Source organism: Giraffa tippelskirchi, chromosome 10 (genome assembly GCF_054371585.1).
Source record: "Giraffa tippelskirchi isolate mGirTip1 chromosome 10, T2T-mGirTip1v1.2.pri, whole genome shotgun sequence".
Taxonomy (NCBI): domain Eukaryota; kingdom Metazoa; phylum Chordata; class Mammalia; order Artiodactyla; family Giraffidae; genus Giraffa; species Giraffa tippelskirchi.
Window position 1 is genome coordinate 20,299,772 of NC_137284.1, and position 16,272 is coordinate 20,316,043.

At 49.2% G+C, this 16,272-nt stretch overlaps 1 protein-coding gene across 11 annotated transcripts in view; it reads right to left on the reverse strand.

Moving 5' to 3' along the window:
* PKNOX2 (PBX/knotted 1 homeobox 2) overlaps positions 1–16,272 on the reverse strand; it is a 288,631-nt gene that overhangs the window by 158,965 nt on the left and 113,394 nt on the right. The window contains exons 1-2 of one of the 11 annotated variants that reach the window (XM_081535116.1): positions 9,343–9,408; positions 8,392–8,566 (exon numbers count right to left, since the gene is read on the reverse strand). The exons of the other annotated variants lie outside the window; for them this stretch is intronic. The gene's annotated coding sequence lies outside the window, so the exon portion shown is untranslated. Of the gene's footprint in view, positions 1–8,391; positions 8,567–9,342; positions 9,409–16,272 lie in introns of those variants that run through there. 11 annotated transcript variants of the gene reach the window in all.

Here is a 16,272-nt window from a genome sequence, read left to right on the forward strand (position 1 = left end):
TGTAAATGCCATCTAAATAGCTGCTGGATTGCAGCAAATTCAGGTTTGCTCTTTGTAAGCTTCTGTATTTGGGGGAGGGAATATTTTTGATCAGAGGTTGGTTGAATCCACATATGAGGAACCCACGCTTTCTGAGGGCTGACTGTGTAGATAAATGTTGATGCCACGTGTTCAGAGATTGCAATGGCAGTGAGCTCCTACAAGTATTATCCCCCCTTAACCTGGCAACGATGCTGTGAGATAAACATCATAGTCCCATTTCACAGATAAGGAACTGAGGCGCTGAATAGGAAGCATCTAGCCCAAGATCACTCCCCAGTGGCAGGGTGGTAAAGAACCCGCCTGGAATACAGGAGACATGGTTCCATCCCTAGGTCTGGAAGATCCCCTGGAGAGCATGGCAACCCACTCCACTATTCTTGCCTGGAGAATCCCATGGACAGAGAACCCCGGAGGGCTATAGTCCATGGGGTTGCAAAGAGTTGGACATGACATAGCAACTGAGTAGGCACGCATGCAGCCCAAGGTCACACAGCTTAACAGTTGGCAGAGGCAGTTTTCAAACCCAGTTTGGTACGACTCCCAAAGCCTGTGCCGTAACAGCCCCTTGTTTGAAGCTAGCAGAGAGCTCCTCCTGCCAACTGAAGGTACTTGGAGATTCTCTCATTTGACAAGCTGAACAGTGGGACCTGAGACGGGAAAAGGGATGAGGCCAAATTTCCCACAGAGCAGCCATGACAACTGCAGTTCCCCAGCAACAACAGTTCCGAATGGGGAAATGCCCCAAGTGGGGAAATGCCCCAAGTGGGGAAATGAGTTGAATTTGGGTAATTCAAAGACCAAGCCTCCACCATTCAGGACAAAAAGACCCAGGTCTTTTTCTGGGTCTCTCTAGTTTAGCCAGCCCAAACTCAGGCATCTTGTTTTAAGGGTACATGTGAGTTCAGAGAAATGAATTGCTCTAAAAATAAAGTTCTTCCCTGGAAAACTGTGGATTTGTTTTTCTTAAGAGTTCAAGAAAACCTCCCGTGATTGTTATAGGGGATTAGAGCTCGAAATTGCTGTTTCCTTCTTTAATCTCTGCGGTGGTCCCTAGGCTGGCAAGTTGGATTTCACAGCAAAGGAAACACATGATTTGTTTTGTACAAAAGTGATGTTCCTGAAACATTCAACAAACATCCGCTGAGCACCTATGTTATCCAGATACTTTCCCTCAGGTCATCTCATTTAATCTTCAGAACAACTCTCTCAGGACCTGTTATTTAAGACAATGGCTATTATTATTACCTCCATTTAGCAGATGAGGAAAGAAGGCTATTCACTGGGTAAGTGGCCAGTCAGAATTCAAACCCAGGTCGGCTCATTTTGCAATTTCTCACTGTTTACAACATACACAAGCTTACTCTGTCTGGCACTGGGGTAAATGAAGGAAGGGGCTGGACTCTGGGGATCTGGGGACAAATACAAGAAAATCTCAGGCACACCAGCCTGATAGACACAGAAAAGGAAAGACGTTCGTTCTATGTGACGGCAGGTCAATCTCTGGGAAGACTTCGAAGGAATATTTCTAAACAGATTTGTATAAATTGGGCCTGTTTGACATATTCCTGGAATCACACTTGACTGAATCCCATGTCTATATCCCAGGCTCTCAATTCCTTTCCTCCTGAGGCAGGTCTGGGCTGATTCTGGCCATCAACTCCTACAGCCCCAGGGGGAGGCTTGGTCCAAGCAAGTGGCCTGGGCTTCAGAGGATACTGACCTCTGGGCAACCCTGATGTGACAGCTGGGTTTATCAGCCCCGACCAGCAAGTTCTGAATAATCTTTAAATTGTGAGCAACCCCAGGTTCCAGGAAAGCTGTCTAGCCAGTGTCCAGGAAGCCAGTGGGATCACTCAGATCCCAGGTCCCTCTGGCTCCCCATCTCTCTTAATTCTCTGCTTGGAAACCCTCTGCCTCCTGGCCTCACACACACCCCCGAACCCCCTGCTTCCTGGAAAGCAAGCAGGACTGGAGGAGGGAAGGGGCCAGGAATAATCCTTGCACAACTCAGCCGCGGATGTCCAGTTGCCCTGGCACCGCAGACAGCCAGGCCTTGCCATGCCTGTGCTATCACTGGCTAGGCTGGGTGGGGCGTGGGGAGCCCAGGAGGACATGTAAGGGGTGAGCACATGAAACTTGGAGCCTCATCTGTGGGAGGACTCCAGCCAGGTCCTTTCCATGGAGTGCCAAGTAGAAACATGTATCAACCCCTCCTCCCCAATACTGCCTGTGACACTCACAAAGGAGCCTACACCAGGGCATCCCATTAGAACTCAGATCCAATAAGGATTTCCTCCAGATAGTCCAGGTATTCTCTATTTTTTTTTTTTTTTTTTGATCAGTTTCTATTGGAGTATAGTTGTTTTACAATGTTGTGTTAATCTCTGCTATACAGCAAAGCGAATCAGCTATATATACACATATATCCCCTCTTTTTTGGATTTCCTTCCCATTTAGGTCACCATAGAGCATTGAGTAGAGTTCCCTAAGCTATACAGTAGGTTCTCTGTAACGGGTTTTTTTTCTTCACACACTATCTTTATCCACACAGCATCTTTATGAAATAGAGTTTACTACTATCCTCATTGTACAGATGCAGGGGCTGAGGTTGTTGTTTAGTCCCTCAGTCGTGTCTGACTCTTTGCGACCCCAAGGACTGTAGCCCGCCAGGCTCCTCTGTCCATAGCATTTCCCAGGCAAGAATACTGAAGTGATTCCTGGTATTCTCTGAATTATGGGGGGAAAGCTAGAGAAGACCCATTCCCTTCTCTCCCTGACTCAGACTGACCTGGGCTGGTCCTTTCCCCAAATTTTTGATGCTAAGAGAACTCCCGGATTCCAGAGAGGAACTTTTTTAGGGGAGACACGGCCTCTGTTTGCCTCTGTGCAGATGGCCTGGCCCCCTCCTCCCCCGGCCCTAATTTCCCATTCAAGATCCCCAGTGTCGCTCCCCAGATGCCGGCAGGTTAAGAGGGGTGGTTATAAGCTGAGCTTCAAGCAGCCCCAGGAGTCTGGGTGCAGGTTCAGACTGTCACGAGGTGCATATCAAAGCCGGAGTTTAAAAACTGTACTGGGAATAGTGCAATTATCTCGCTTCACCACATTTCTCAGCCCCGACTGAGGTTTAATTAAAGCCAAGTAAAAACACAGAGTCGCCATTTCAGTTATCACCCCCATTGCATGCTGGTTAAAAAAAAAAAAAAGAGGAAAGGAAAAAAAAACCCTTTATCAGGGACTTAAAATTTTTTTCCGTGGGTATCTTCCAGCTCAGTTGGATATTATTCCTTCATAACAGCCACTTTAAAGAAAAAAATATATATATTTAATATATATGTATAAAATGAGTTAATCCCCCTTAATCTCCTTGAGTTGTACCTAAAACACAGTTTCTTGCAGGTGACCTTTTCAGAAGAGGCTGTTCCTATAGCAACCGCATTGTTTGATTCAGTCAAGAGAAAAATGCTTCATGGAAATGTATTTAATTTTGCTTAATTTGATGCTGTATTTAACACTTGCGCAGGCTGAAAGGAGAGAGGGGCTGAAAGGCAGAAGTTGGCTCTTAGGGCCACATTCATGGGCATCCTATTCTGTGGTCCTGAGGGCCCCCCAGACCCCATAATGTTCTCAGTATGGGCTCCTGGCTCAGGGCTGAGGGAGAGAACTCCAAGTTCTGCAGGGAAAAAGAAGGACAGGGCCCACGGGGCAGCCGCTCCAATGGTGGGCCACCCAGCAGCCATTGGAATTGGAATAAAAATGTAGGACATGTGGGTGGCAAAGCTTTGGACCAAGAGTTAAGGGGCCTGGGTGGGGTCTTTGTTCTATTGCTCCCTGTGCGTGTCCTCACCTGAAACATGAGGGCACTGAATCCGACCACCTCCCAGGTATCTTTTAGCACTGAGCCTGAGTCCCATGTGCAAGACTCGTCTCCTCAAGCCAACTCTGAGCTTCACGGAAGGAGCAAAGGGCTCCGGGTAGACACACAGTAAATGATTGATATCATCAGACAGGAGCCCACTCCGGGGCACACCACAGCCTGGTCCTGAGAGGGCTGGGTGCAGCCTCACCCACCACAGGTCACAGGCTCTGCACCTACTTCTCACCACCCAGGTGAGCCCACAGTCACAGACAGGGTCCTAGAGCAGACAAGCGAGGGCACTCGATTAAGGCGCCCCCCCAAAGGTGACAGGGCTGGAAGCCCTAGTCCAAGCTTTCTGGTTTGCAATGGCACCTTTGCTGTTTGGAGCAAACCACGAGGTGAGACCAAGCGCCCTCCCACCCACAGCCTCTATGCCTCGGCTCCTTCTGCCTCAGCCTCAGACGAGCAGCACCCAGAAACTATACATGTACCCCTGTTTTTTTAAATTTTTCATTTATTCATCTATTTATTTATGGCTGCTCTGAGTCTTTGTTGCTGTGCATGGGCTTTCTCTAGTTGCGGTGAGCAGGGGCTACTCTGTAGCCGGCTTCACATTGTGGTGGCTTCTCTTGTTGTGGAGCACGAGCTCTAGAGAGCCCAGGCTTCAGGAGTTGCTCTGTGGCATGTGAGATCTCCCAAGACCAGGGATCGAACCCGTGTCCCCTGCATTGGCAGGGAGATTCTCAACCATCGGACCACCAGGGAAGTCCCATACCTCTGTGCTGAGTAAATTCTAACTCTACTTTTTATCTTGATGACTATGGACAAATCATTTAACATTATCGGGCCTAAATTTTCTCACCTGAAAAATAAAGGCATTGACTGGGGATATCTAAAATTATATTCTCTGTGATACAAATCTAATCTTCCATTCCCATATGCCAACAGCTGACACATGTCCAGTGGTGGACGGGATTAGCCACCCAGATCTTCAGTCACCACGTGGTGCTAACTCCAGCCAGTCAGCCCTTCCACTGAGGTCTCCTGCTGAGGCTGCCACTTCCCCATCACAAGCCAAGCACGGCGCTGCCACTGTCCTCAACCACAGACTGTGATGACTTTCAGGACAAATCCCATAGTGCCTCAGCTTCTCACTCCCCCCGAGTCGCCATCAGTATCCCAGACCTCCCAGATTTGGCATCACTGTGTGGACACTCAAGTCCATGCTATGCATGTCCCCCTAACCTCCTAATCTCCTCCTCCCCCTTCTCTCACCACATCCTTTTCCTGTGCCCTCTAGGAATTCTGGTCCACTCTGACTATCTCCTTCACTTTCTTGCTATAAATGTGAATCCTGGTGTCCCCCCTCCCACCCCAGGATATATTTTCTTGGAAGCCCTTCTTCCTGGTGGAAGTTTTGTCTCCCACATCCGACATACTTCAGAATGGGAAGGTGGGTACATATCTTCCTTGCTCCTCTAAGCAAGGAAGCTGTCTCAGCTGTCTCTTTTTGCTTGCAAAATCCCAAGCTCATTTGAAGAGTTTATCATCAGACTTCGTGACCCTCCCCCTACATACATAACACCATCATTCTACCAAGTTCCTAGTCATCCCCCCTTCCTGGATGATGAATGAGCATCGTGCTGAATGAGCAGCACTCGTATCATGAGGCTTTCTCTCTACTGTTCCTGCCATCATCGTTGGAGACTCCAACATCCACAAAGATGGTCCATTCCACATCCTGACCTCTTAGTTCCTAGACTTTCCTTGCTCCATTGAGCTTTTGCTCCACTCACAGGGCTTTTCCCTAGGCTTGGTCACACTAATCACTGAATCACCCTCTAAGTGAAGATTTCCAACTCCCACTTTCTGACCATCACCACCCTTCTTGGGGCTATCTTACTCCAACACTCCCACTCCAGTCATTCTCCAACCTTACCAAGATCTCATTTCATCAAAAAAAGAAAACAACACTTTTTCTTTTTGTCATCTGTTGTTGCCACTCCCCACACACGCCCACTTTCTTCCTTGCCCAGCTCTTGATTCCAAAATCCACACTCTAGCCACCCCCTGGCAAGTAGCCCAAAACTCTGGCTTCTTTCCTTGTGCTGTGCAGATCCATTAGGCCTCCAGCCTGGTGTCCTAGCCACTTATGCGGGGCCCGCACCAGAGCAGCTGAACGTTGTTGGAGAAAAATGACCCAAATTTGCTGACTAGACTTGCTACAAACATGACCACAAATCTCACTCAACACTGTCAGAAAAACCTACTACACTTCCCTAGAAAATTCAATTTCCCAATCTCTGAGGAAACCATCACACTTTCTTCTCTCTGCTCGAGTCTCCAACACACCCTTCCCTGTCCTGCTCTCCAGCTGATGACCTTGTCATATATTTCGCAGAGAAAATAGATTTCTGTAAGATGAGAACTACCTCATCTTCCCATGGACAAGTCCTTCACTGTATCTGCACTCGAACCCAAATGCACTGCTGGCCCCTCCCCCAAGTTCAGTTGAAAAAGAATCCTGGCTCCTATCCGAGGTCAACACCTTCACTGGGCTCTGAACCCATTCTTCTGTGCCTTTTCGATAACTTTTTTTTTTTTTTTTGGCAACTTCTCTATTGCGTTATCATTTCGCCCTCTTTTCTGAGTCATTTCCACCAGCATGCTAACATACCTCCTTTAAATAAATGCTCCCTGGACCTCACTCTTCCCTGGACCCCACTTTGTCCTCATTTTCTTTCTTTCTTTTTTTTAATATTTACTTTATTTATTTTTGGCCATGTGGGGTCTTAATTGCAGCACTTGGAATGTTTCATTGCAGAGCTTGCAGTGGTCTATTGTGGCTTTGGGAACTCCAGAACACATGAGCTCAGTAGTTGCCACACTCAGTCAGGCTTAGTTGCCATAGAATCTGCTATATGGGATCTGCTATATGGTATATGAGATCTTCGCAAGAGACTCAGGTTCCAGCCCTGGGTCAGGAAGATCCCCTGGAGAAGAGAATGGCAAGGAGAATGGCAACCCATTCCAGTATTCTTGTCTGGGGAATCCCATGGACAGAGGAGCCTGGCAGGCTACAGTCCATGGGGTCACCACGACTGAGTATGCACCTAACATTTTCTTACTGCCATGCTTGTCTCTCGTTACTGACTCTTTCCCTCCCACTTAGAACAGGGACTCCCTCAAGGCAGGGACCCTGTCTTGTTTAGCAGTACCCCTGAGCCTACCACAGGCCTTGCACACAGGAGGAACTTTGCATTTGTTGACTGCCTGCCTGAAGGGAGCAGTCTGTGGCTAGGTGTGGGGGCAGAGGTGGTGAGGGAAAGCTCTGCCATCTCACTCACTCTGTGCCAGGACTGGCCCTGCACGGCGCCTGGTGCACAGCCTGTGCATGGGGAATATGTGGGACGCATTATTACATCTTGGAGTTGGGTGCTCTCTGAGCAGCCCTAGTTAAAAGAGAAAGAAAGAAAGTGAAATCTCTTAGTCATGTCCGACTCTTTGTGACCCCATGGACTGTAGTCTACCAGGCTCCTCCATCCATGGGATTTTCCGGGCAAGAGTACTGGAGTGGGTTGCCATTTCCTTCTTCAGGGAATCTTCCTGACCCAGGGATTGAACCCGGGACTCCCGCATTGTAGGGAGATGCTTAACCATCTGGGAAGCTCTGGTTAACCATCCACCTAAAGAAGGATTTTCCCTGTATTCAGACATCCCTCTGATGCCAGGTGGTCACTGAGCCTTCTGAGATCCTTGCATGTTCAGTGAGGAAGCCCAGCAACTGAGAGGGTAGCCTGGGGCCACTGCCCACAGAGCCTGGCCAGGGCAGCGCCGTCTCCAGTCCTGGGTCAGTACTGTGTTCTGTGCCCCACCTCCCAGCCCCCTGTGCTCCTTGTTGCACATCCTTGCCTGTGTTCCTGTTGTCTACTCGGTTCTGTAGTTTATCAAACGGTGAAAGAATAAAAAACAGCCACAGTTGGGGAAAGAACCCTCCGCTGCACACTGGGCTAGAACCACAGTGGTGACGGAGCCGCATGAAGCACACCCTCCATCCGAGCTCTCCTGAGGAAACCCCCCCCCCCCGCCCCGGGAACTGGGGTGCCTCATTGACTGTTGAACATCCCTCACCCTTCTGGGGTCATGAGCTCCCTTTCCTGGGACCCTAAGGTCATGAAGACCATGTGGTTAGGGATGTGGATCATTCAGACCTGGGTAAGACTCAGCTCATGTGACCATGGGCAAGTTACCTGAGTCCCTAAGTCTCAGCCATGAAGCAGGGATATTAATAACACTGAGCTCGAGGGATCAGTAAGAAAGTAAATAAGGTTGTGGATTCAAAGCATTGAGCACAGCTATGGACATACTGAAAGCCCTCGAGAAATGAGAGTGATCATGGGTATTAGGTCCTCCAGTTCTACCCTCTGGCTCCAGAGCCTGGTAACACCCCCTTCCCCATGGTTGGGAGGAAGGAACTTCTCATCGGGCCTCACCCTGGTCTGACTGGGAAGAGAGAAGATTCTTCTTCTGCTGGTACTGCTCCTGGGAGGGGACCGACCATGTCACAGGAGTCTCACTCAGAGAGTACGTTCCCAGAGGATCCGGGTTAATCACGCCCACACTTTCTTGAATCTCACAGCTTAACAAGGAGTTAGAACTTATCCAAGTCTTTGTTGATTGTGGGAAAAAAACAAAACAAAATTGCAATATGTTAGAGCTAAAAGGATCCTCCCTGTGCTCCCAGAAATCATCTAGTCCTGCCTTCTCATTTTGCTAATTAGGAAACTGGAAGGATTTCCCTGGCGGTCCAGTGGTTAAGACTCCACGCTCCCAATGCAAGGGGCACAGGTTCCATTCCTGGTCGGGGAACTAAGGTCCCACATGCCACAACCAACGATCCCGCATGCTGCAACAAGACCAGGTGAGGCCAAATAAATAAATAAATATATATATATATATTTTTTTTTTCATTTTTTAAAAACGGAAACTGGAGCCCACAGGCCCCCACAAGATCACACAGCGAGAGCTGGAGCCTTCTAACTCAGGACAACACCCTGTCCACCTAGGCTTGCTCCCAAATTCCCTCCCGCTGTAGAAAACCATGTGTAAGGCACCAAACCACGAGGAACTTCACTCTTAAGTGGCTCCACCCAAGCCAAAGCTGAGAAACTCTTTCTCTGCTCTGTTTTTCCTCACCCCTTGAGGAAGAAAGTGGTGGAAGGGGATTTTCCAGGAGAGAGAACAGCACCGTGCCAAGAGGGCTGGCAGCAGAGACCTTGGGCAGCTTCCTGCTGGCCTCTGCATCCCTGGTCTCTCTTTTTCCATCCACCCACCCCTCCTTTTTCATTCTTCTCTTTTCTCGTTTCGCCTGGGCTGCCTGCCTTTTCGGCTGTTTGCTCAGAGCTGGGCTCTGTTTGCTGAGCCGTTATTCATTTTCATATTACCTGGGATATTTTCAGCTGCTCCTCTGGGTTTTTAGGAGAATTTCAAGCGGCAAGAAGCAACGTGGGCTGCAAAGGCAAACACACATCCATGACCTCTGAGCCTCGCCGGGGAGTTTGTGCATCTTATCAGCTGCCTTCCTGACCAGCACAGCCACTGTCTCCTGGCCTGACCCTCAGCCCCTCGCCCTGGGCTTCTGGGGAGCAGGGCACGCTTTCAGTGAGACAGGCTGCAAGATCTCATAAATCTGAGACTGAGGCAGCGGACTGGCTTGGGTCAAGGACGTGCAAGGCCTTTGGCCCTTCCTCCCCTTGCAGGATGGCCATAGTGCATCTCAGAAGTGCTTTCATCACCTCTCAAACAGGGGAACAGTGAGGCACCCAGAGAATGCCCCCTCCACCAAGGAGATCCCTCCCTCCTCCAGGCAGCAGCTTCCAGAAGGCGCTGTTCACTGCTGCTCCTTTGTACACCTGGCCCAGTGCTGGAGGCCCAGGGAACAGGTGGGAACGACAAAGGAAGGGAACACCAGGGAGAAGGTTGCTCCTCTGGGGATCGCTGAAGCTTTGCCCCTTGGACTCTATTTACTTGACAAGATCAAAGCCTGAGGAAGAGCTCCTTAATCTTCAGCCTGGTCCCAGGTGGAAAGGGACCCGAATCCCTCACATTAAGGAGGGGAGCACCAAAGGACACAAGCAATCAGAGGAACCTGGGGTATAAGATCAGATCTTGACTGAGTCTTGGCCGGTCCATGGATTAGTCATATGACCTCGGCAAGTCGAACGTCCCACATCTCAGTCATCTCAGTTAAAAACCTGGGACGAGGACCCGTCTCAGGGTTAATGGGAGCATCAGTAAGTGGTGAAGGGCTTCGGAAATGTCATAGATTACTCATCCAGAGTCAGACATTCCATCAGCGGATCAATCACCCAGGATCGAGAATCAGCCCCATTGAGACAGATGCACAGAAAAACACCTGCCGTGCCGTCCTCACGGCCCCGCTGTCAGAGATCCAGAGGCACCGCAGCTGCCAGCTCTCATCTCCGCCCCTCCTCCAGGCCTCTGTGCAATTTGTTCCAAATGTTCCAGGAGACTAGGCGAGAGGCCTGGGTTATTGGATGTCAGGTTTAATAAAAGGCCCTGGGCGGCTCTGGGCTTGTCATGCTCTCTGGCTTTGTCACCGTAGCACTGGTGGCCCTGGCCCTGAAACTCCAGGCGCTAGACATCAAGAAAGCAAGAGCAGGTTTTATCAACAGGCCAAGGGATGAGTGGTGCATCTGTCCCGGGGGGACGGGCAGCGGCAGCCTCCCCATCTGCATGCCAGGCCCCTCCACTGCAGTTACCTCACTTTTGGGCTCCATGGGCTGAGTGAGTGGAGCCAGGAACAGGCCCGTGAGCTGGAGCAGAGCCTGCAGAGGAGATGACTCCTTAAAGAACTGGTGGGTTTTTTTTTTTTCCTTGAGGAAGTCATCAAGTTACTGCTACCTTTCCCCTAACTCTGCTAGTTTTGTGATAGCACAGACATTGATGGACTGAGTAGAACTGAAACCAGAGCCTCAGGGGTCAGGAACCAAGTCTCCTCTGAAAACCAAGCTCCCTGCAGAGTGTCTAAGACACAGAGTCTGCTCAGTGAGTATTGAGTGAATGAAATGAATGAGACAGGGGAAGGGCTGAAAGCTGAGCCAGGCATGCACTCTGGGTGCAAATCCTGGGAGAGAAAGTCCACTCAGAAAATTTGAACACTAAACACATATCCAGGTAGCGTTCAACATCAGAGAAGTCCAGAAAGAGGTTATGAATCTTTTTACACATAGGACACAGTGGATGAATGGGAATGTGTTCTTATAAAGGCAGAAGCAAGGCAAAAGGCTGATAAAGAAGGTGTGTATATAGCCCAGAGCCTGACTAGGGCCCAGTATGAGGGTAGCATCCTGTGACCACTGCCGTAGGGGGGAGAAGGTGATATGGCATAGAGCAGCAAAGTTATTCACATCTTCCTGTCCCTCAACCCCTAGAAGCAACATCGGTCCCCTGTGAAGGACACAGAAATCATGCTACTGGGCGTCATTGTCTAGAACCTCCTGTTTCATCATCAAGCCAGTGGAGGCTCAATCTCTTTGATCCCAGCCAAGTGAGAGCCCCTGACAGGCCTGGAAAACCCTTCCCCTGGATCAGACGTCACCCGCCCCAAATAGCCCACGCCTGTCACAGACCCAGAGCCAGGCGCCTGAGCGTAGGAGGAGAGTGGGCATCAGTTCTGGTTTCCATGTTTCTTCCTATCGTCCTATTTTGGGACATAGAAAATGCAAGAGCATCTAGGAAGGTGGGCAGGGAGCTAGGCACCACTTGTTCCAGTTTTCTCCTCAATGAAATTCCAGGCTGGGGAGGCCGCCCTGGCCTTCCAGACCACAAGTAACACATGGCTGAGTACAAAATAAAGATTTTTCCAAGGCATTTGTTATCCTCTCATTATCTTCTACCCCACCAGCCAGTTCATGAGAATCTGGACCACAAGTGAATGGGAGATTTTAAGCTTGGGAATGTACGTTGAATGAAGATATGATGCCAGGCCTGGGGACAATTTGAAAAGCCACCCAATGGGGGAGAGACTGACAAATGCTACATTAAAACCAAAATTGAATCCCCCAGGACTTCAGCCCAGAGTCTGGGCCTTAGGATGACGTGTGGCGGGGCGCGTTATGGCAGGATCAGACTCAGCCACTCGCCTCCTGCAGAGGGAGGACCACACTGGGGTTCAGGAGCAAAGGATGCGGATGTCACTCACCTGGTTCTCAGGATCCCTTCTCGGGATTTAGCAAGGTTGTGTTACATCCAGAGGCATCAAGAAATCCAGAAACACAGAGCTATTTAAATATTAGACCTTGAAGCCTGGGGGTGGAGCTGCTCTCCTGCAGGTTCCTTGAGGGCCAGAAAGACTATTAATGGGGAGAGGGGATGCGCAGAGGCAATGGGGGAACAGTCAGGACCCCGGGATGTTCTCCTCTCCATTGCCTGTCTTGTTTGCTGTTGCATCTCTAGTGCCAACGATAATGCCCAGCACAGATGAAGCACTCAGTAAACTAAAAAAAATTATATGAATACAAGCAAGAACCCTGATCTCTAGGAAACTATTTGTTAGCCAGTTCTTCGTGGGAACTCACCAAAACAAAACCCAACCCAAGGACTGCCACCACCCCCTGCCTCCACCCCAAGATCTAAGAATGCCTACATCTCAAAGTCCCAGCATCCTGAAGGACGTAGGCTACCAAATGCACTTGAAGAGACCTTGGCCATCCCACCTCCTTCTAGCCTCACTCTCAGTCCCACGCTGGTTAGTGGACACCATCTACCTCCATCAACTAAACACTCATGTAACCAATGGCCAAGGGGTCTTCCCCTCGGAGATTTGTCACATCTCTGCGAGTGTGAGTAGACAGGCTGGATTCTCCAGCCCTGGCATTAATTGTAGCCCATGTGCTATGATTACAAAGTGGAATTAAATGACACGCCAAATTAAAGAGTTATTTTTTCTAATAAATATTTTGCATAGGATGTGTTTATAACGGCATTAATTATTTATGCTGCCATATAGAGAAAGCATAAATATAAAGAGAGAGAGAGATCAGACAGTTCCTGTAGGAGAAATAAAATGAAAATTTCCATCAGGATGATGAATACCTGCAGGGTTCTTTGGGGGTAACTTTGGGTTGGAGCTGGGGGGAGGGTAGAGAGGGAGGGACGCCTTGAGAACAAATCTGACAAACAGTTATCGAGGCTTTTGAGGGAGGAATACGTTAGAAATGAAAGTGAGTACAGAAAGTTTAAATATTTAATATCTGCATTAATTCTAATTCACACTTTCTTTATTTTTCAGATTAAAAATTTACAAGAATTCCCATCTCTTTCATCCTTCTCCTCTCGTGAGACACTTCTCGGTCACAGTTTCAGGGACCACATTTAGCAGCACCCTGGTAGAAAAGGGCATGAGATGGTAGCACCTCCATTACCCCACCACATGGCACACTCCCCCACTGGCATTTTCCCCAACGCCACCCCAGGAGGCTACAGTTATTGGCCTCTGGCGCCAGAAGGACTGATGGAACCAAAGCCACTTCCTGGCTTCCTCAACTCATCCCAGAGACGGCCACGGAATTCTCAGAGATGACGCAGCCACCTTGTGGGTTTAAAGTGCTCACCCGAGTCCAAACCTTGAGAGTAGAGAAGAAACACCACCACTGAACTGATTCCTCCTTGAAGCAAGAGATTTCTGTCACATAGAGCCGAGAACCCCTGCCCTCCAGGAGCTTTTGTTTTAAGGCCTTCCAAGTTCTATATGCTTTAAATCATGTTGCCGCAAGCCAGAGTTAATTTGGATGCTAGGGAGGAATAACTTCCTGAAGATCTGAAGGTTGCAGTTGAGAGAGTAAAATTCTGCATCCGTTCCAGCTCCCAGCTTCAGGCCCCCTCCAGCCCAACATTAAGCTGGTGAGCAAAGTCTGCTCATAAGAATAATAAAACATACATCGGTAAGCTTTGAAAAGGAACTTTCCCACATCACATTTTAATACGCTAGACAGCATATTAAAAGGCAGAGTCATTACTTTGCTGCCAAAGGTCCATATAGTCAAAGCTATGGTTTTTCCGGTTCTCCAGATAAAAATCAAAACTATGGTTTTCATCCAGTCATATATGGATGCGAGAGTTGGACCACAAAGAAGGCTGAGTGCCAAATAATTGATGCTTTTGAACTGTGATTTGGAGAAGACTCTTGAGAGTCCCTTGGACTGCAAGGAGATCAAACCAGTCAGTCCTAAAGAAAATCAATCTGGAATATTCATTGGAAGGACTGACGCTGAAGCTGAAGCTCCAATACTTTGGCCACCTGATGCAAAGAGCCGACTCATTGGAAAAGACCCTGATGCTGGGAAAGACTGAAGGCAGGAGGAGAAGGAGACAACAGTTGGAGGTTGGATGGCATCACCAACTCAATGGACATGAATTTGGGCAAGCTCCGGGAGATGGTGAAGGACAGGGAAGCCTGGCGTGCTGCAGTTCATGGGGTTGGAAAGAGGCGGACACGACTGAGTGACTGCACAACAACAACAACACATCACATTCGGCCCCACAGTGTCATAAAGTGGTCAAAGGGTTATTGGGAGCCTTCACTTTAGACACAGGAAACCCGGGTTTGGAAAGCCCACATGACAGGTCCAAGGTTGTCTACTCCAAATCAAAATTGCTCCCACTGTTATAGGAAGCAGCTTCACCAGCACGTGGTTCCCAGGCACTAGGTACAGAGGGAAAGGGGAAAACAGACCGAGAGACGCTTTCTGAGCCCATGCCCTGACTTCGGAGCAGCAGTCGGCCTGGTGACATTTGCAGAGATGGGGACAATATGAAGGGAATGACTGCTCTCTGCTCACTCCAGGGGCCACTGGGTCCTGGCTCCCATGTTCCTCCTGAGGCTCCTGTGACCCTGAGGCCAGAGACCCTCAGAGGAGAGCTGCCGACAGAGCTGTCTCAACATGTCTCTGACCCTCTGGGCTGTAAGCTGTTAGATACCCATGTGGCATTTTCTCTTTTTCTCTCTCGCAGCTCTCTGCCTCCTCCCATCACTCAACACAAACTCCTGTACAAAACACCTTCATAAATAGTGCTGATTAGCTCCTTGTTCTAATCAGGCCTCTGCTCAAAGACAATACCCTGCCCCCAGCCACCCTCCTCTTCTTGTGTCGACCGATCCACAAAGTGCCTGTAAATCAGCAGAGAAAACATACACACACACGCACACACACACAGGCTCCTCCATCAGAAAGCTGAGCAGGAAACCGCCTGTTGTGGGATCGGAGCTTATCGATCTGGTGCTGGAAGATGTTTGGGGTTGTTTGTTGTTTTCACTCCAGATACCCAGTGGAGTAGGGCCAGCCCTTTACATGAGATGAACAGAGTTAGAGTCATCCGGGGGACAGAATCTTCCTTTTTCCTCTTTCTCAGAAAGCCTGCTTCTGAAAGGGCAGGGGGAGAGAGGCCCCAGCAGGTAGAGGGTAGGACCAGAGGAGCTGAGGAAGGCTGGCTTCAGGGACATTCCTCTCCAAACACATCCTTTGGTTCACTCCAGGGCAGGAGCGAGGCCTGCGTGGGCACAGGAGCGTGCATGTGAGCACGTGGAGACATGTCTGGTAGACCAGCTACTCGAACTTCACCAACGATTCTACCCACCCTTCCCAACTTCACTGGTTGTGAACTTTTCAGATGATGACGGGGGAATGGAGGTGGCAGAAAAGAAGGTATTGGGTTGGCCAAAAAGTTCATCCAGGTTTCTTCATAACATCTTACAGAAAAACCCAAATGAGCTTTTTGGCCAACACAATTATTTAGCCAAATGAACCTGCTGACCAGGGTCTATGCTGCACTCACATGTCAGTATCAGACCCAGTGACAGTGTAGCAATCACAGAGCTGACAACTTGCAGGAAGAGAACCCGTTTCACCCAAGGCTCTGAACAGCCTCCCTCTGACCGACATAAAAATCAAAAGGGAGAGATGATGTTTGCAGAAAGCGCACTCCTAAGAAAGCGCACTCCTAAGAAAGCGCACTCCTAAGATCCTAGCACAGCGAGGAGCACATTAAGGCATTCTTGTTTTTCTCATTTCTCTCTATTCCGTCCTCATTTCTGTGCGCTAACTAAAATGATTTAAAGCCTGAGTCAAGAGTCGGAAGAAAGCACTGAGGCCTCTCCTACTCCCAACCCCTCCCCCCACCCAGATCTTGTATGTAGATGGGTTTTGCTGCTATAAGAAAAAGGGGCAGAAACTGGGTAAGAAATTCTGCAGGTGATGTGAAGAGCTACCTACTGCTTTCTGAAGAACAAACGCCCGCTTTCCACCTCCATACCCCCAGCCAAACCCCTCCAAAAAAAGCAGGCCTGTCCTGTA